This window comes from Sceloporus occidentalis, unplaced genomic scaffold (genome assembly GCF_023333645.1).
Source record: "Sceloporus occidentalis isolate IW3139 unplaced genomic scaffold, rSceOcc1.0.p SCAF_45, whole genome shotgun sequence".
NCBI lineage: Eukaryota > Metazoa > Chordata > Lepidosauria > Squamata > Phrynosomatidae > Sceloporus > Sceloporus occidentalis.
In genome coordinates this window covers 5,827,051-5,848,479 of record NW_028317025.1, presented here as the reverse complement: position 1 = coordinate 5,848,479, position 21,429 = coordinate 5,827,051, and positions in this window count along the sequence as shown.

Sequence of the window (21,429 nt, the reverse complement as noted above, 5' to 3'; positions counted from 1 at the left end):
TCCATTTTAATCTGATTTAGATGAAAATTAAATTAGATTGGTGATAAATTTTGCAATTTTTTTTTCCTTTTGCGCTTGAGGGTTCATGTGCACATGTGCTCCTATGGAGGAGCCTCCACTGCAAGCAGGCCCAGTGTCACATCTCAACCCTCATCTCTCCGTAATTGTCAGTCAAATTAAAATGTTAACCTGATCTGATGGGAACTGCTGTTGGACACTTTAGCATAATTTCATTCAAGTCTAGTCTAGTCAACCATTTTTATTTGTAATGCACCATTTTTATTTGTAATTTTTATTTGTAATTCATATTTAGCCCATCATACCAGATCCGTTAAAATCACAACTTCCATGTCTTCTTAACTAGATTAAATAATTATACAAAGCATACATACATATAGAACCAATTGATGACAGATGATAGAAACAAGATGATGGAACTTGATTGCTGTAAACTCTTCTTGAAGCAATGAAGGAGAGAGTAAAGGATCAAAGTGTAGGTAGGGGTGGCGGGTACAGGGTAGAGATGTTAATGCCCTCTAACCATGCCATTACACCTCTCTATTATAATTTGGTGTTTTGGGTGAGATTTTTAAAGATCTTATTAATAAATTTAGTTTTAGAGGTGGGATTTTTTCCGTATAGAAATCTCTGGCATTCCACTATGTGTTTTTTTTTCTTTTTCTGGTACTTCTTGCATCCTGTCTTTGTCTGTTTCTGGAGAGGCTGTGGAGAGACTCCTGGGTGCACCCACTTTGAAACTTAACCACATTTTCTGAGAATTCCTGAGAATTGTATATAATTTTACAATGTTCCAATATCCACCGTTATCTTGGTAAAAAGTCTGTGTTTTATATGTTCAGTAACATTATATGTTAAGGAACTCAGTCCATCCTGGTACATCCTTTGCTTTGCTTTGGATATTAGGTCAAAGCTGTAATTAAGAAAACATTCAATTAGACGTATCATACAAATTGTAATTATATAATAAACAATTTCATCCAATGCAACATTTAACTCAGTGGGTTTCAAACTCTAATAGATAAGTGTTTGGAATTTCTTGAAAGCAATATTTCAAATTAAATTTTATCTCAAAGTTTCTCAGAAGTAGAAGACACTGATAGTAGGTAGGACCATGCTTCCATCATTTCGTCTTCTTCCATTCATAAGATAACTTGTTTTTCCTTTCTTTACCAAATAACCTTAGTAAAAGCCCAGAACAATGTGACAGGGAGTACCAGGACATTCCCTCGGTTGGAGAAGAGATGAAGGGAGGTGGAGGGCCCAAGTGCTTTATGAACAGTGAACTATAGTTTTGGGCCCTCTTTTTCTGAGAAACAGCTAGCAAACATCATCTCATCATATGTTATTGCTGCCTACAGTATTCTCTGGTTGGTGAGTTGGGCATGGCTGGTTGTAGGTAGGCAGCTTAGGCTTCAGAGGAACTGGTACTGGGGGCCATCTTTGTGGGTGTATATGGTATTGACCTGGTCCTACACTGCTGTGCTACATGTAATAACTAACAATTAAGAAGACAATTGTGCCCTGAGCAGGCGTCCAAAATGTATGTTGGAAATACACTGATCAGCCATAACATTATGACCACTGACAGGTGACGTGAATAACATTGATAATCTTGTTATCATGGCACCTGTCAGTGGGTGCAATATATTAGGCAGCAAGTTAACACATTGTCCTCAAAGTTACCCAGGAAAAATGGGTAAGCATAAGGATCTGAGTGACTTTGACAATGGCCAAATTGTGAAGGCCAGACCATCTCCAAACCTGCAGCTCTTGTGGGGTGTCCCCAGTCTGCAGTGGTCAATACCTATCAAAAGTGGTCCAAGGAAGGGAAAGTGGTAAACCGGTGACAGGGAAGGCTGTCTCATGTGATCAAATTGAACAGATGAGCTACAGTAGCTTAAATTGCTGAACAAGTTAATGCTGGTTCTGATGAGTCCATGCCTCAAAGTGTCAGAGCTGTTGTCATAATGTTATGGCTGATTGCTGTACATTATATATTGTGAGTATATCGATTTATACCCCTGTTTTCAAACACCTGACTTTTTTGTTATTCCACCTAGACAAAATGGGGCAGGTACCTAATGTAATGTTTTTTCCTAATGTAATCATACATATCGTACCCTGTTCAATAACAGGACTTCTTGTACCTCACCTTTTCTAAAATTTGTAAATGTGTTAAAAGTTAATAAAACAAACATACATGCATACAAACATGTTTATGTTGATCTTAGACAGATACTGTGTGACATGTTTAATGATATCTATCAGGTAAAGTACCAGGTGAATTAATGGAACCATATATTATAACTCTGCCCAAACCGGGAAAGGAACCCACAAGCTGTGCTAACCTCCGTCCCATCTCGCTACTTAATACTGACTATAAAGTCTACGCAAAGATCTTGACGAGCAGGTTGGCAAGCATTTTACCAAAGAGTATAAACCAAGACCAAGTGGGCTTCACAGCGGGCCGACAGGGCTCGGACGCAACACGGCGTGTGAAACATTGTAGAGAAATGCTCAGCCGTGAAAGTCGAATGCCTTCTCCTGTCCCTGGACGCTGAGAAGGCGTTCGACAGATTACACTGGGGATTTCTAGAAGAAACGATCCGGAAGATGTATTTTCCGGAGAGTTTCATTAGTGCAACCTTGGGCCTATACAATGCCCCAAGAGCCAAGGGGCTTACCCTGGGGTACCTTTCCTATAACAAATGGAGCTAGATAGGGGTGCCCAATTTCCTCTCTTTTATATATTCTTTCCTTAGAGCTTCTGGAATGTAAGATCAGGGAATCTGAATCTATTACTGGCATCACTGTAGATGGTACCCATAGCAAATTATCCATGTTTGCAGACGATGTCCTCTTGATGTTGTCAACTCCACAAAAATCACTAGTAAGTTTACATGAAGATTAAAAAGAATACGGTGACATGTCACAAGGTCAATGTTAAAAAATCTCAGGCCCTGCCAGTGAATTTAAAAAAGAAGATATAGAGACACTAAAACAACAGTTTAAATTTGATTGGGAAAAAAAAAATCAATCAAATATTTGGGGATCAACATTTATAGTTAATTAACAGAGATAGCGATGCAAAACCTAAAAAGAGTATGGCATGGGATAAAAACTAAATTAAAGGGCTGGAGTACTTGCAATATTTCCTGGCTTGGGAGGATTGCAGTCGTTAAAATGAACCAGAACTATTATATATATTTCCCATACCATTAACTTTAACCTGACTCAAATTGCAGATATTCAGAAACAACTGAATGTATTCATGAGAGGAAGTAGGCGATCTAGAATCCCAGAACCAATACAGTATAGACATAAAGTAAAAGGTGGCATGGGCATTCGTAACATCAAGATGTATCATAAAGCTGCCATACTTGCCAGTGCCCTAACATAATAAAAGTAATATGGCTCCCCAATGGAGAGAAATGGAAAATAATGCTATATCCCCACACAAGGTCCAAGATATAATGTGGGCTAAGCAAAAAGTAATTATTAACAAAAATGCTTACTCCTCCACTAACGCTTTCCTTGGTTATTGGAACCATATGATAAAGAAAAAAATCCAAAGCAAAGTTCTATCTAGGGCAGCAACAATAAGCAGCTTGTAATACTGGATGACAGATTTTAATCCTAAAAAATGGGAAGATGGAGGAATTGTTCACCTACACCAATTTTTTGAGAATGACACGTTCTTATCATTAGAAACCTTAAGACAAAAATATAAACTAAACCCAGGTCTAGTATTTCATTATCTACGATTAAAACATTTCTTTCAAATGCCAGCACAAAAAGACAAATTTAGAAAAGACAATTTCATATCAATTGAGCACAGACTCATTAACTCCAAAAATGTCAGAGGTGGCATCTCTATATTTTACAATTTCTTATTAGAACTTAATTATACATCTATACCCTCCTACCAGACACAATGGGAAAATTAACTGAACACACAATTCAGTGAAACAGAATGGGCCCAATCGTATAAACATATCAAAGGAATCACAAGGATTCCAACTCTATGTTGGAAGGGGTGTGGTTTGATTTCAGACCACAAGCATGTGTGGTGGGAATGCCCACTTTTGCAAAACTTATGGAAGGAAGTATGTACAACAGATAGAACTGGTATGGAGATAAAGTTGGAAATCCAAACTGCAATATTGGGAATCTTCCCAGGTAACTTCCCACGACACTTAATACCACTGGTTAACCTGACATGTTTAATTGTAAAGTATTTATTGGTCACCCGATGGAAAACACCTCAGATACCATCCATACAGGAAATAATCAATAAAATGAAAGAAGTAAAGCAAATGGAGTTAGTGGCTAACAGGGCCATGGGATCTACAAAATCATATGAAAAAACGTGTGATATATGGGAAGATGACTTAGAAGGTTAAATAAACAATATAAAATTACACATGCACCAGAAAGGGTGAGACTCCCATGGGAGAGACACCACTGAGGGACTTAAACACATCTAATGAAAAAATAAGAAAGTAAACACATCATTCATGTTTACCACATATTTATGCTCACCAATAACAAAATATCTTTTTTTGATTGTCAATTTGTTACAAATGTATATAAAGAAGTGAGAATAACTTTGAATGTGGTACTAACTTTGATAATAAGCCACATGAGCTTAAACTGAAGATTACATTTTCCTGTAATTAAAGTTTGATATTAATGCCTGACAAATATCAATACTAACCATATTCTTTATCTTTGTGTAACACAAAAGCATATTATTTATGTTTGACATCCCAACCGTCAGTTGGCTACTCTTGGTCATAGAGTGAATGTACAACAATATATATTGCAACATGGACTCTGGAGCAGTGGAAGCGTGTTCTGTGAAGTGACAAATCATGCTTCTGAAGGGCGAGTCTGGGTTTGGCAGAAAGGAGAACGTTACCTGCCTGACTGCATTGTGCCAACTGTAAAGTTTGGTGAAGGAGGGATAATGGTATAGGGCTGTTTTTAAGGGGTTGGGGTAGCCCCCTTACTTCTAGTGAAGGGGAATCATGTAAGACTACTGCATCGGACCCTAGCAACAGTTATACATATATCCAAAATTAAAAAAAGGGGAATATACCGTATTTGCTCGATTATAAGACAAATGCTCTGAAAAAGACCCCTTGTCTTCTAATCAGGTTCGTCTTATAATCAGACCTCAAATAGGTCTGACTATGAGACTAAGATCCAGATCCCCCGCAGTGCTGCAGGGGACCTGGATCCTCCCGTCTTATGCCCCCCCCCAACTTACCAGTGCTTCGGACTCCCCAGTGTGTAGCCGGGGCAGTGTGTAGCCGGAAGGAGGTGCGGTTAGCTGCACGGACAACACACCGGGGAAGCACCGGCAAGTGTGGAGTGGGGGAGGGGGAGTGTTAAATGGGGGGCATAAGGCATTTCTGTAGGCAGAGTGCTCTATGAAATGCCTTTTAACCCCCTTAATGCCACTCTGCCTCCAGAAATGTCTTTTAACCCTCTATACACCACTCTGCCTCCTGAAATGCCTTATACCTCCCTATATGCCCCTCTGCCCCTCTGCCCCATAATATGCCTTTTAACCTCCTAAATGCCATAGTGGCATATAGGGGTATAAGGCATTTCTGGAGGCAGAGTGGCACATAGTGGCACATAGGGGCTCACTGAGCACGCTCTCTCGCAGGTAGAGGTGGGGGAGGATAGTGGGATGGAGGTACAGGACAGTCAGGCAGCTAGCTGGGTTACAGTTAGAAGGCGGGGTAGGGGGAAAAGCGCCAGGGAGGCTAGTCCTGATCTAGCACACCCCAACAAGTTTGCCCGGTTGGCAGATGAGGGGGATGTTAGTTCAGAGTTAGCAGTACTGCAGCAAGTCACTGCCTCTGACCACCAGAGGGGTGTCTGCTCCAGTAAGGAGGGAAGGAGGAGCACAGGGCAGGCCAGACAGGTGCTGGTAGTGGGGGACTCAATTATTAGGGGGACAGACAGGGCGATCTGTCACAAAGACCGGGATCGCCGAACAGTGTGTTGTCTGCCTGGCGCTCGAGTTCGGCACATCGCGGATCGGGTTGACAGATTACTGGGAGGGGCTGGAGAAGACCCGGCAGTCATGGTGCACATTGGCACCAATGACAAAGTGAGAGGTAGCAAGCTTAAGGCAAGGACCTCCAAGGTAGTATTTTCTGAAATATTACCTGTACCACGTGCCACACCAGAGAGGCAGCGGGAGATAAGGGAGCTAAACAAGTGGCTCAGAAGCTGGTGTAGGAAGGAGGGGTTTGGGTTCATGAAGAACTGGGCCGACTTTTCTGTCGGATACGGGCTCTACGGTAGGGACGGGCTGCACCTCAATGGGGAGGGTGCAGCTGTGCTCGGGGAGAAGATGGCCAGAAGGGTGGAGGAGTGTTTAAACTAGGGAAAGGGGGGGAGGAAAACTACAATATAGAAGGGGAAGATAGTGTAGATAGAGAGCTGGGGCTTATAAATGTACCTGGGGGTGGAGCAGAGGGAGGGGTTAGAATAGTTAATAGGGATAGGCTTCATAGGGAAAAAAAACATACACCTCTAAATTGTATGCTTACTCATGCCAGAAGTCTGACCAATAAAACTGACGAATACAATAACAAAAACCAAAATACCACGTGTAAATATAAATTAACGAAAATATAAATACTTCCCACAATGAGAGCAGCTACCAACAAACACTCTTCCACAAAGTGTGTACAACAGCAAACCAGGGATAATGGAGCGCATACACATGTGGGAAGGAAAAAAAACAAATCCAATAGTGTAATATTGTTAGTGTAAAATATATTTATAGTGTATAAGTTACACTCACAAAGGGACTGGATAAAGCAGGCTCAATATGATACATTATAACTTGTCCTTCAATAAGGGAACTCTTAGAGGAGCCACAAGAACTATGAACTTTAGGAAGGCAAAGTTTGATCAACTAAGAGAAGCCCTTAACACTGTAAATTGGGAAAATGTCCTCAAAAACAAGAGTACAGACACTCAATGGGAGATTTTTAAGAATATCTTAAATTCTCACTGTGAAAGGTACATACCGTATGGGAATAAAAGAGTCAGGAACAAGAGAAAACCAATGTGGATAAATAAAAATGTAAAGAGGAGTAGGCCTCTCTGCTTCCCAGTAAAGAGGTGAATGAATGAGAGGAAAGGGTAGTGGATGCATGGAATAGCCTTCTAGCAAAAGTGGTAGATGTTAATACAGTGGAGACATTTAAACAAACATGGGATGGGCATAAGGCTAAGCTAGATATAAGATAAGGCCAGGTACTAAGGAAAGTATTGAAAGGTTGGACAGACTGGATGGGCCGAATGGTTCTTATCTGACGTCACTTTCTATATTTTTAAAATAGAAGGTGGGTATGATGAAGTGTGGCAGTCCTAAAGAAAGAAAACAGAAAGACTAAAGAAAGAAGACAGAAGAAGTGGCAAGAGAAAAAGTAGACGTGAAGTGGTCATCGGAGAAGGTAGGGTGAAGTTAGGGTGTAATGTTTCTGTTGGTAAATGCAGGTAAGGAATCCAGTATGCAGGAAAGGTAGCAACAGGAACGGTTCGGACAGAGTCCAAAGAATAGTTGAGCAAGCCGGGTCAGGAATGGAGAAGGTAACGTAGTCAGGAGTAAGGCAATGGATCAGCAACAGGAGGATCCTCAGACAAGCCGGGTCAGGAGTGGAGAAATCAGAGTAAACAGGAACAAGCCGAGTCAGCAACGAGAGGGTAATCAGACAAGCCGGGTCAGGAGTGGAGATATCAGAGTAGCCAGGAACAAACCAAAACAGGAGTAAACTCAATATGCAGCAGGGAACAGCTCAGCTGGGAACAACAACCGAGCACTGAATGAGTGTCAGTGCTCAGGTTTTAAACTTGCCGCCTCTCCAAGCCCCGCCCCCAGCTGATGACGTGGAGCTGTGCGTGCAGCATGATCTCTACTGAGGCATAGAGAGAGGGAGGGGGCGTGGTATGTGTGCGTGCTCCTCCTCCCTATTCTGGAGGGGCGGCATGGGGAGTAGCAGACCCCAAGTGCCCGCCGGACGCGGGCACCGAAGATTGGGCACCGGGGAAGGTAAGTGGCGAGTACCCGCTATCCGCGGGTACTCGGGAGAATGGCATCCTCCCAAGAATTTTCATTCACTTCGTATCCATTCCATTTTATGAGGTACTGGAGACGACCCCTGTATCTTCTGGAGTCCATAATCTGCTCAACCTCATATTCATCAGATTCGTCGACGACGATGGGAGCAGGAGGATCTGGGTGTCTACCTGGAAAAGGATTCTCAATCCATGGTTTCACAAGGGATACGTGGAATACTGGGTGAATCCGCATAGAAGGGGGGAGCGTTAGTTCAACTGCCACGGGAGAGATGATTCGTAGGATTGTGTAGGGACCCACGAACCTGGGTCCTAGTTTTCTTTCCGCAGGGTTAAGTGTACGAGAGAAGAATCCGACTGGGTGAAGTTGGTTGTCTGACTCATCTCTTTGGGAGAGGATTGCTCCTATCGCAGAATCAGATGCATCTACCTCGAGTACATATGGTCGTTGTGGTACCGGAAGAATCAATATGGGTGACGAAGTGAATCTCTCCTTTAGAAACTCAAATGCTCTTTGTGCAGATTCAGTCCAAACGAACCTCCTTTTGATGGACGTGAGTGATGTGATTGGTTGAATGACTTTAGAGAAGTTTCTGATGAACTTTCTGTAGAAATTAGCGAAACCCACAAATCTTTGAACTCCTCTCCTGTCTGTAGGAGGGGGCCATTGAAGGAGCGTGGTTATCTTTTTTGGATCCATCTCGACCCTTGTAGGAGACAAAATAAAACCTAAAAATTCCACTGATTGAGTCTCGAAAACGCATTTCTCAAGTTTGGCATATAATCGGTTCTCTCTGAGACGCATCAATACCTTGGATACATGTTCTCGATGGGCCGGTAAAGATTCTGAGTAAATTAAAATATCATCCAGGTAGATAACGACAAATTGATCCAACATGTCTCTGAATACATCGTTCATAAAATGTTGGAAGGTAGCAGGAGCATTACATAATCCAAAAGGCATCACCAAATACTCAAAGTGACCATATCGTGATCTAAACGCAGTCTTCCACTCGTGTCCCTCCTTAATCCTGACCAGGTTGTAGGCTCCTCGTAAATCGATTTTGGTAAACACAGAGGCAGAGCGAACGCGTTCCATAAGTTCAGATATTAGAGGTAAAGGGTAACGGTTCTTGATGGTTATATTGTTGATCTCGCGATAGTCCACGCAGGGGCGAAGGCCACCATCTTTTTTAGCAACAAAGAAAATACCTGCTCCGGCAGGTGATGTAGAGGGTCTTATAAATCCCTTGGCCAGATTCTCGTCGATATAGTTCTTGAGCGTAACTAGTTCCGGTTCAGACATTGGATAGATGCGACCAAAAGGAATAGGAGCACCGGAGAACAATTCTATCGGACAATCATACTCCCTATGGGGAGGTAGTTCATTAGCTCCTTTTTTCTCAAACACATCAGAAAATCTTGAGTATTGAGGTGGTATCTTAGGTATAGGCAGTGAACTAAAGTCATGAGCCACATTAAGAGACAAAGAGGGTTGATTGTGTTGTGAGCATTTATTAGAGGTGAACCGTACAGCACCGGTCTCCCAGTTGATAACAGGATTATGAGTCCTTAACCAGGGTAGACCCAATATGACTGGAAAAACAGGAGAAGGCACCACATCAAATATAATCTCCTCCATATGAGTAGGACTAATACGCATACATAAAGGTACAGTCTCTTTAGTAATAGGACCAGTCTTTAAAGGGCTTCCGTCTACCAATTGAAGAAAAATAGGTGATGTCTTCTCCCTGGTGGTCATTCCCAGGCGTTGTATGAGGTCAGCATCCAAAACATTACTGCTGGCACCAGAATCAATCATGGCAAAAAGGTTGATGGGTTCGTCTTTCCACTGTAAAGATATTGAAAGGGATAAGTGATTGGAGAAGTGTAAGGATGCTCTCTTGTTAGTTTGCATAAACCGAGGGTTCTGCTTACCCTTAGAGGAACGTGTCTTGGTTCCGCATTCATTGGCGTAGTGACCTTTACCTCCGCAGTACAGGCATAAGTCCAGGCTTCGGCGACGCTCCTTCTCAGCCATTGATAGAGGTCCCCTGATGAGGCCCAATTGCATTGGTTCATCCCCATTGTCCTTAGGGGTTACCTTGACTGTCTGCCGTATGGACGACCAATTTGAGAAGGAGGTGGTTTGTCTTTCGGCCTTTCTTTCCCGTAGCCTACGGTCAATTTGAATGGCTAGGTTAGCAAACTCATCCAGAGAATTGGGTATATTGGTGCGGGCCAGTTCATCCCTAATATTCTCTGCCAATCCTAACCGAAATTGATCATGCAGTGCAGGTTCGTTCCAGGATGTCTCCATAGAGATCCGACGAAAATCAGCAATATACTCCTCCACAGGTCTTTTACCTTGTTTAAGTGCCCGTAGGGTGCTGGTAGCGGAAGTGGATCGGAAGGGATCCTCGTAGAGAGCGTCCATAGCTTGGCGGAAGGAGCCCCATGACTCTAAAATAGAGCTATTACTACAAAGTAGGTGGTGAGCCCAAAGTTGAGGTTCATCTGACAATAGTGCAATAACCGTATGGATCTTTATATAGTCCGATGAGTAAGTACGTGGTCTTAAATTAAACATAATTTGGCAAGACATCATAAAAGTAGTGTATTTCTTACGGTCACCGGAGAAACGTTCAGGCATAGGAATTTGAGGTTCAGGTGCAAATGCTCCTTGCAGAGTCATGGATTCAGGTGCCATAGAAGGAGCCGAGAAAGGATCGCCTTGAGCGGTAGAGCTGCCTTGCCTCTGGTGCATCTCCTGGCGTATCTGAAGCTGTCCTGCTTGAACATCTTGCAGTGACTGATTAAACACGGCCATTTGCTGGGTAAGTGCGGCCACAGCCTCAGCCAAACCTGCGGATTCCATAAGGGCTCGGTTGTTATGTAATGTTTCTGTTGGTAAATGCAGGTAAGGAATCCAGTATGCAGGAAAGGTAGCAACAGGAACGGTTCGGACAGAGTCCAAAGAATAGTTGAGCAAGCCGGGTCAGGAATGGAGAAGGTAACGTAGTCAGGAGTAAGGCAATGGATCAGCAACAGGAGGATCCTCAGACAAGCCGGGTCAGGAGTGGAGAAATCAGAGTAAACAGGAACAAGCCGAGTCAGCAACGAGAGGGTAATCAGACAAGCCGGGTCAGGAGTGGAGATATCAGAGTAGCCAGGAACAAACCAAAACAGGAGTAAACTCAATATGCAGCAGGGAACAGCTCAGCTGGGAACAACAACCGAGCACTGAATGAGTGTCAGTGCTCAGGTTTTAAACTTGCCGCCTCTCCAAGCCCCGCCCCCAGCTGATGACGTGGAGCTGTGCGTGCAGCATGATCTCTACTGAGGCATAGAGAGAGGGAGGGGGCGTGGTATGTGTGCGTGCTCCTCCTCCCTATTCTGGAGGGGCGGCATGGGGAGTAGCAGACCCCGAGTGCCCGCCGGACGCGGGCACCGAAGATTGGGCACCGGGGAAGGTAAGTGGCGAGTACCCGCTATCCGCGGGTACTCGGGAGAATGGCTCCGCTGCGGTTCGGGACGAGACCGTCCCGGATCGTGACATAGGGTTATGTTGTACCACTGTCAATGTTTGGCTCCGTATACAGCGATGGGAGTTATGGTGTACCACAAACAGTGTATGGCTCAGTATATAGTGATGGGAGTGTTACTTTACTTCTGCCAATATCTGGCTCAGTATATAGTGGTTGTAGTTATGCTGTACCCAGGGACGCCATCAGTACTTTTGGGGACCCTTACAAAACAAATGGTCTGGGCCCCTCTTACCCAGATGACCTCCCCTCCGCACCACCAGTATTTTCTCTTCTACTCAGACAAATCATTTGGGGTGCAGATAATCCTTTTGGGTACAAAGATGGAGCAAACAAGTCGTTTAGGGGCACAGACATCATGGAGGTATTGTGAAAGCCAAGCGAAACCTCTACAAGTGAGGGCTAGGGTGACCAAATTTTATTTTTGCCATTCAGAGACTCAGTATGGACCTGATGAGATTACAAGTTTTCCGATGACAACTTGCTTTTCTTGTCTTTTATGTTTGGATGACATTTTGGCCTTTTTTATTATGACATGAAATCTGTTGCCAAGAAACCCCCCCTCTCTCTCGCTCTTTGCCCCCAGTCCTGTTCGTGCCTCCTGAACGCTCCCCCTGCCTTGTCTCTGCCTCACCACCTGTTCACTTACCTTCTTCCGCTGTTTTCTGGTCTCTTCTGAAGCAGTTACCATACTGACAGGAGAGGTAGGAGTGAGAAAGGGGGAGTACAGCAAAGGGGAGGAGGGGGGTCATTATATGAGACAGTGTCCTGCTGCAGAGAAAAGAAAACAACAAAAGAAATGGAAGGTGGTGTAGTGTACTTAGTGCCTGCAATAGAAGCTGTCTTAAATAATAATATAACCCTTGCTGATGTGTAGAGGTAATATAAGTTTACTTTTATTTAATAAAGTTATACTTAATGTAAGCAAGTCTTACTTTAATGAGAGGCTGGTGGCTATGTGGAACAGACTTCCAGCAGTAGTCGCTTGACGTCCGCAGAACCAACGGGATTTTTCTTTTCCTCATCCTTGCGCCTCTCTAGTATTAGTTGGTGTTTTGGTTGAAATTCTTAAAGATATTATTAATTACTTTAAGTTTAGGTGGGTAGGGCCAAACTTATTTATGGACCTTGCTTTGTGCACCACTATATGGACAAAAGTATTAAGACACACTTTTTATTTATTGAAATCAGGGATTGAGTTAGGCCCAGTGAATGAAAATCTAAATGCTTCAGCATACCAAGACATTCTGGACACTGATATGCTTCCAACTTTGTGGGAACAGTTTGGAGAAGATCCTTATCTATACTAGCATGCCTATGTCCCAGTGCACAAAGCAAGGTACATAAAGACATGGTTGGATGGGTTTGATACAACTGAAAAAGGATACATATTACTAAGAATGGCTACTGTGCAGTTAGACTACAACTTGTTACAGTTGTTTATATCATAACACTAGAACACTCCTTCACCAAACTTTCGAGCAGCAGCAGCAGTTACTACTCGATGGCTATTCCAAGTGGCAGCAACATCACAGATGAATACAAGTTTCTGTTTAGTGGCAGGAAGACAACATAAAGTTCTAGGAGTTCTAGTGTTCTACCCTGCAGCTTCCCATACTCCAGACGAAGCTGAACCTCATCTTGGCAAAACGTACGTTGAGTTTATTTATTTATTTAGTTGTATTTAATAGTTTTCTTTCATATTATGTGATTTGGGTTTTCTCCTTCTAGATTCAGGGCCCTAGCGTATCGATAGAGCTGTACTACTAGAAACGTTCATTTAAGTGAATTACGGTGAGAATCTACATAGTGACTTCACTCTACAACAGGAAGACTCCAGGAGATAATTTTGTTTGGAGTTAGCAACTGAAGGACTTACCTTATTTCAGCATTTGAATAGTAACTCCTTTCTTAGCATTAGAACAACCCTGATCTGGGAATCTAGACTTACCCACCTTTTTCTTTATTTTTATTTTAACCTATAGCTAGTGGGTTAAAATAAAAATAAAGAAAAATTATGTTTCTAATTTTTCTCTAATCTTTAATTCCTGTGTATAATGCCCCTATTGTTTTTGGTTAGTAGGGGGACTGATGGCAATTTTTTTTTTCCATTTTGATCCCAGACGAAACTAACCAAAACATTAATTCGTTCATTCATCTGCCGGGATGAGTCAACTCTTCCTCTAACATTTTTTCTCAGTTGTTGCCATTATTTCCGAAATGCTGCTTTATATGGGGTTATACAGGCTTAAACAAGCTATGATTAGCATTTTGCCAGCATTCCCAGAAAATGTGCTTAAGGTTTAAAGTGGGTACATGTGTTAAGCATTCAGAGCGCAATAAATCAGGTGCTTCTTATTAACTATTAACAAATACAAACTCTGCAAGAAACAATCATGGACAGGGTACAAAAGGTTACATACAACAGAGGAAAAAGGCTATAGTCACCCATTGCAATGCTAGAGATATCTATACCTAAAAAAAAAAATCCTATCTCAGATAACACTAAAATAAAACTTAATATCTTTTGAAATCTCTACCAAAACACCAGTTTATATTACAAAAGTGCAAAGATGAGGAAAAGAAAAATTAAGATATCGGGGGTTTTGTGGATCTCAAGTTACTTCTACTGGGAGGTTGTTCTACATAACCACCACCAACTCAGTAAAATAAGTCTCCCTTACATTAATAAAAATAAAATCTTAGGAGGAGCATAATTAAAATGCGAATGGAAATTAACAATTTCAGTGTCTGTGTCACACCTAGAGGATAACCTCACGGTGTTCGAGTATGGAACCCAATGGCAAGGACCTAATAGAGGTTCAGGTAATTCTGAAATGTCACAACAGAAGGTGTAACAATTGGGAATCTTCTGCACAAAGGCTCAAAAACCTAGCACTGAAGGCATGGTGCAGAGGGTTTGTATAATTCCTAGTATCCAAGGCATGTCCCAGGGGAATGGGAGGATGGGCAGTAGTATATTAAATCCGATAGGATCTGTCGATACTTGGACACATGTTTCAGTTTCCCTTTTATTGGATTCTTGCGTCCACCATCTTGGATGGTGGAACGCATACCTCCTCCATATTAGCTGCTGGAACACAAGCGTGTGCTGTTTCAGCGAACCCGGGATCATTAGGAACCAGCAACGGTGAGGAGAGGACACTCGTGTGGTACCTTGAAGCACCAGGTAGGACCCGGAAAAAGGGGGTAGTTGACCCGAAGACTGTGACAGTCTGTAAGCAAAGCTGTGCATTATTTACCTCTACAGTCAAGCAATTATATTATAATTTAGAGCAGCCTCTATTGCAGGCACTGTGTGTAAACTACATGTCCCACCCCTTTCTCTATTTTTTCTATGCAACAGGAGACTGTCTCACATACTGACCCCCCCTCCCTATTTTCTGTCAGCATGGTCTCTGCATCTGGCAAGAAGAAGGAGATAAGAAAATGTCTGGAGAAGGTAAGTGAGCAGGAGTAGGGCAGATACAAGGGAGGGGGGGGATGCAGGAGGCACAAAGAGGACAGGGGGCAGAGAGAGAGAAAAAAGTGTTTTTGGGCAACACATTTCATTGACTTGCATAGAAATCACAGTGTCTGTGATCAGTGCCTCATCGATGCAGAGTAAATCCTGTCCTCCAATGACGTTCTGATGTGACCCAGAAGGGAATGCCAGATCCAGCGATCGGGCATTTAAAACTGTAACAGTTTTCCAGCGCTCGCACCGGCAGCTGTTATAACCGATCTAGAAGTTGAAAGCCAGTGATGCTGGCTTCTGCTGACAGAGGGGAGCCCATGCTGTCAAATGACAGCCTGATCTCCCCCGTGTGGTAGTGATGTCCGGATCATGAACGAATCGTTCATTTGATCCGGTTCTTTTTAGTGATCCGGATGAATCGGTTCACTAGACTGAACGATTCATTTGTAGCGGTTCAGTCTGTGAATCATGCAGCTGTAACCTGATCCTAGAGCTGTGAGTCATCTGCAGAGCACTCAGACACAGACTCTGGGGTCAGGTTACAGCTCATTAATTTACACAGGAACGATGACTCATAGAGTCAGAGAGTCGTTCAAAGAGTCGAATGATCCGAAGAGTCGAATGATCCGAAGAGTCGAATGATCCGAAGATTCAAATGATTCGAATCTTACAAGGATCCGAATCTTACAGATTCGAATCATTCAGAGAATATTACTGATACCATACTTTTATAAATAAATACATTAATAATGTTCACACTGTCCTCAGGATTTAGATTCCCCTGAGTTTGCCCCCCTTTACCTATAACTGCACCTACAGTTAACTTTATTAAATTAATTAAATTACCCTCAGTCATCAGCATAAAATTAACCCTTATACCCCATCAACCATAACTGCCCCTGAAATTAACCGTAAAGATCCCATTAACCATAACGGCCCCTGAAATTAACCCTAAAGACCCCATTAACCACAACGGCCCCTGAAATTAACCCTAAATACTCCATTAACCATAACTGCCCCTAAATTAATTGCATGTACTCCAGATAAATTACCTAATAAATTGGTATGGTTGATGGGGTCTTTAGTGTTAATTTAGGGGCAGTTATGCTTAATGGGGTGTTTAGTGTTAATTTAGGGGCAGTTATGCTTAATGAGGTGTTTAGGGTTAATTTGGGGGCAGTTATGCTTAATGGGGTCTTTAGTGTTAATTTAGGGGCAGTTATGCTTAATGAGGTGTTTAGGGTTAATTTGGGGGTAGTTATGCTTAATGGGGTCTTTAGTGTTAATTTAGGGGCAGTTATGCTTAATGAGGTGTTTAGGGTTAATTTGGGGGCAGTTATGCTTAATGGGGTCTTTAGTGTTAATTTAGGGGCATTTATGCTTAATGAGGTGTTTAGGGTTAATTTGGGGGCAGTTATGCTTAATGGGGTCTTTAGTGTTAATTTAGGGGCATTTATGCTTAATGAGGTGTTTAGGGTTAATTTGGGGGCAGTTCTGCTTAATGGGGTGTTTAGGGTTAATTTGGGGGCAGTTATGCTTAATGGGGTGTTTAGGGTTAATTTGGGGGCAGTTATGCTTAATGGGGTCTTTAGTGTTAATTTGGGGGCAGTTATGCGTAACGGGGTGTTTAGGGTTAATTTAGGGGCAGTTATGCTTAATGGGGTGTTTAGGGTTAATTTTAGGGGCAGTCATGGTTGATGGGGTGTTTAGGGTTAATTTAATGGTGAGGGTTAATTTAATTAATTTAATAAAGTTAGCTTAAGGTGCAGTTGCAGGTAAAGGGGAATGTAAATCCTGGGGGCAGTGATTATTAATGTATTATTTATAACAGTATGGTGATATTCTCTGAATGATTAGAATGCCAATGAAGGCAGAGAGTCTTACAATGATCCGGATCTTACAGTGATCCGGATCACTGTAAGATTCGGATCCCTGTAAGATCCAAATCTTTGAACGACTGTCTGCCTTCATTGACATCACTGGAGGCAGGGGGGAGGATTCATAATGAAAGGGGCGGGGCCAATCGTTAGTGTGCCTGCACGGAGTTACTGGAAAACAGTAACTCCGTGCAAGAACACTGAGTGATCCGAAGATCCGGATCATGAATCGGATCATTTCAGTGAACGAATCGAAATGATCCGATTCACTTTAATGATCCGAACTTCCCATCACTACCGTGTGGCAGCAGGGGTGTTTCCCTGCCGCTGGAAGAAGGTCAGGACGTACCGGTTTCCTGAGGGTTTTTTGAGATGTGTTTTATGGACGTACTGGTATGTCCATATAGTACCGCTTGAAATTAAACTATAATAAACTAAATAACTAGTGTCTTTAAAATGAAAATAAATATTTTATAGTTAAACAATTTTTAAATAACTTGAACATTTTCTAAAAATAACTAACTAATAATTTATGGATAGCCTGCGTCGCTGTTTGTACTGCAATAATATCTTTTTGGCTGACTGCGCATGACAGACAGTTGAGCATTGTTTTTCAGTAGCACTGCAGAGAATCTTCCTTTAAATGTTTCTTTCCTTCCTTTAAATGTTTCCTTTTTTCATTTTTGTGTTTTGTTGTTTGTATCTGATATATAATTAAGTAAATTTAAACCACTTCCCCTACTGTTAGAAAAACACCACACAGTCCACAGATACCTAAATAAAATTTGTAATGGATCCTCTTTTTGGTACTAGGAAAGGGAGGGCGGGTCAGATTCCATCCAACACCGCAGCCTTTGCGTCAGCTTGGTCAGGCTAGTACTTCTGCCACTATGTCTCACCCTCCACCTAGTAGTAGGTCAAGCTCTCATTCCTGGATTTCATTTGGGAATCGTTTGGGAAACTGCAATAATTCACATACAGTGAAGGAAAGGCACCAATAGAAGACAGCAGACAGTAGTAGTGCTGCAGGGATCATCAGCACTAGGGTTTAGAGAAACAACAAGAACCAGCTTTAAAGTTTTATTGTCCCATCACTGTATCAGTCCTGTGTTTCGGAAGTGAAAGAGAAGCTTTCCAAGGCTGCTGGTCAGTGTGCGCATTTCACAACACATATGTGGATTGCACCTAGTGGCCAGCATGCTTTTCCTTCGTTGACAGCACACTGGTGGCAGCCCAGTGTGTCTAAGGAAGCTGCAGCAGCAGGCTATTGATCATTCCTTCTCCATGCAGAAGTGATGAATGAAACACACACTTCCGAAAATATTTTGCATGCAATAAGGAAAATGTTGTGCAAGAGCACCAATGTTGAAGTGGGTTTGTGGTAATTGACGGAGGTACAAACATGGTTAAAGTGCTACGAGATGGTAATATTGTTGGTGTGCATCCATCTTTTAGTCAAGTCGGCAATGCTAGAAGCAAATCATTTAGTAGCAATAATTCTGTCACGCTGAAGGAAGATTGCTGGGCACTTCCACCACAGTGTTAAGGCTAGTCAACTTTTGAGTGAGGAGCAAAAGAAGGCAGGTCTTCCCATAAACTGTCTACGACAAGATGTGAGTATGTGGTGAAACTCAACTTTAGATATACTGGGGAGGATTTCTGAGCAGCAGAGAGCAATCCAAAGTCTTGTATTATAGCACAGCATTGCATGTCCATTCAATAGAGAGGATTGGACAGTGATCGCTCAGCTAGTGGAAGTTCTTAAACCATTCAGGGATGCCACTGAAAATTTAAGCTTGAGCACTGACAGTCTAGGCTGCAAGATGGATGTGTGCCTTGATGTAGCATCCATAGTCAGGAAGCTGAAGAATCAGCTCAAAGTTCGCCTTTTCGAACGAATGGGCAAATGTCCCAAAATGATTGCCTTTGTGATCCAAGGATTAGGGGAAAGCTAGCACTCAAATTTAATCTTCTTACTACCTACCGAATCAACCGATCTAAAGGGTACATGACTGGCAGCGGAAACCAGTAACGCTGTCAGAGCAGGGAGAAGTGCAACAGGAGGTTTAGATGATGTTGTGTGTTATTCCTAGCAGCAGCGTCAGCAGCAGTGCCACAAGTAGCTACATTTTGGGAAGAGGCGTTTGGGAGTATAGTCGGACACCACTGACAGAGGAAGCAGCAGAAAGGGGAGTAGTGCCGGTGAAATGGTCAGACTTTACCTCCCTGAACTTCCTTTTGGCGCCTTATGTTGACGCATTGTCATTTTATCTGACGAAGCAGATTGCCTTTCTTAAATTCAGTCTGTCCAAGCTGAGAGTTAATTTTCCCAAAAGTAACCTAAAAATGGTAAAGGTAGTAGTTCTCCCCTCTGACTGCACCTGTTTGCAGTGTGGCAACGCCTGCTGCCTCTGCCAGAGTAGCCAGCTAATGCTAGGGCCTAGTGACTGACAGTGTGTGGATGCTTTGCCATGGGGATGGAACACGTGAGTGGGTCGTCATTTGCCCATTCATTCACCTTTTCCATTTGCTTTTCAATTCTGCTGCTTGTGGTGTCACCTCAAAATCTTTTTCCTTATGGGTAGTTTATTTTTCTGCCAATTCCCTTCCTTTCTAAAATGTCATGCCCAATAGTAAACTTAGTTTCTCCCCTCTAATTGCATCTGTTTGCGATATGGCAATGCCTGCTAACTCCGACAAGGCAGCCAACTAACACTAGGGCCTAGTGTTTGAGCTCTGAGAGTCCGCTCACAAACATCAAAGACTGACAAAGTGAGGAATGATTTGCCCTAGGGATAAAACAGGTGAGTGGTTCGCCAACTGCCCACTCACTTCCCTTTTCCATTTTCATCTACTTTTTCATTTACAGTTTTTTTTGCAAATCTTTTCTTTTTTCCCCTTATGATTCTTATGATTCTTTTTTCTTTTGATTTTTATGATCTTAATCTTTTTGATTCTTTTTTCTTGCCTTCTCCTATTCTTTTTTTCTTATGATTCCTTGTGATTCTCTTTTCTTTTGATTTTTATGATTCCATATGATTCTCTTTTCTTGTTTTTTTTCTATTCTTTCTATTTTCCTTATGATTTAATCAACCAACTGTCAAGAACGTGGGCCAATAAAGACTACTGTAATGACTCAGAGCGCCCAATGATGGAATTTAGGAGTTAACGCGCAGTAGCGGAGCAGGACAGGACCTGATGATGGGTGACTACCCTCCCCCGAGTGTTAAGCGCCTAGATTTGTGCGGCCATATACCAGGGAATGTTGTCCAGAACAAAACAGAACCTGGTGATATCCTGCAGGCACCCTGGAGCAGGCAAGCAAGCAAGGGGGGCAGAGCGAGCAAGGGGGACAGAGCAAGGAAACATAGCCAGGCAAGACATACATGGTAGAGGTCACAACAAGGCAAGGAACATAGGGAATAGAGTGAGGAGCCAAGATCCTCAGACACTTCTCCTTAAAGCAAGGATAGGATATCTTAACTGGGACATGGGGAGAGGAGAGAAGAACTGAGATCCTCAGATAATTCAGGGAAAAGGTACATCAAAGACAGACACACATGAATACAGGCCTAGCCTAGGACTATATGATAACAATTGGAGATTTAGTCACATCTTATGGCCATAGTATGCTTAGCCCACTACTATGCCAAAGCACTCCAATAATCGGTGGGTCCTAACTCTAAATCCTACCTACTGAATTATTAATAAACAAACTAAACATTGAATCTAAACACATATCAGAGAAAGACATACCTATAGACTGCAGACTGAGACAAACATAATGGGTGTGGCACAACTTATAAAAAAAACAGAAGCTGAAGCTGCAGGACTGGAATCAAAGAATCAGAAGTTCAGGACAGAGCATAAGGAAATCCAGGAATGGATTGTAGCGAGACAGGGGAACTGTAGCGAGACAGGGGGAACCAGAGATATGTAGCTCCGCAGCCTGGATGGGATGGGACACCAAAAATAATTCATAAGGATCTTTCCGGGTATTTGCCCTTTCTAGTTCTACTTACCACTACACACACGCACTCACACTTAAAACATGCATCATAAATACACAGTGGTGCATGCACAGGAACACACTCACAAATAAAACGTCACTCACTAATACACACTCAAACACAGTCTCACACATAACCCAACATGATAAGACATAACCTAACCTAGCTCCTGATCCTAATAATTAATAATAGTAATAATAAATAAATTATAATAGTTAATAATAAATAACCCCTAAGTAAACTTTTGCCAACTCCGAGTCCTAAGACAATAACCAGGTAGGCTGGCACTATCAGTGGTAATATAATTTATTTTAAATAATGTAATCATTAGTTACAGTATGTATATTAAGCAATTAAAATTCATTTCATTTTTAAATATTAGGTTATTC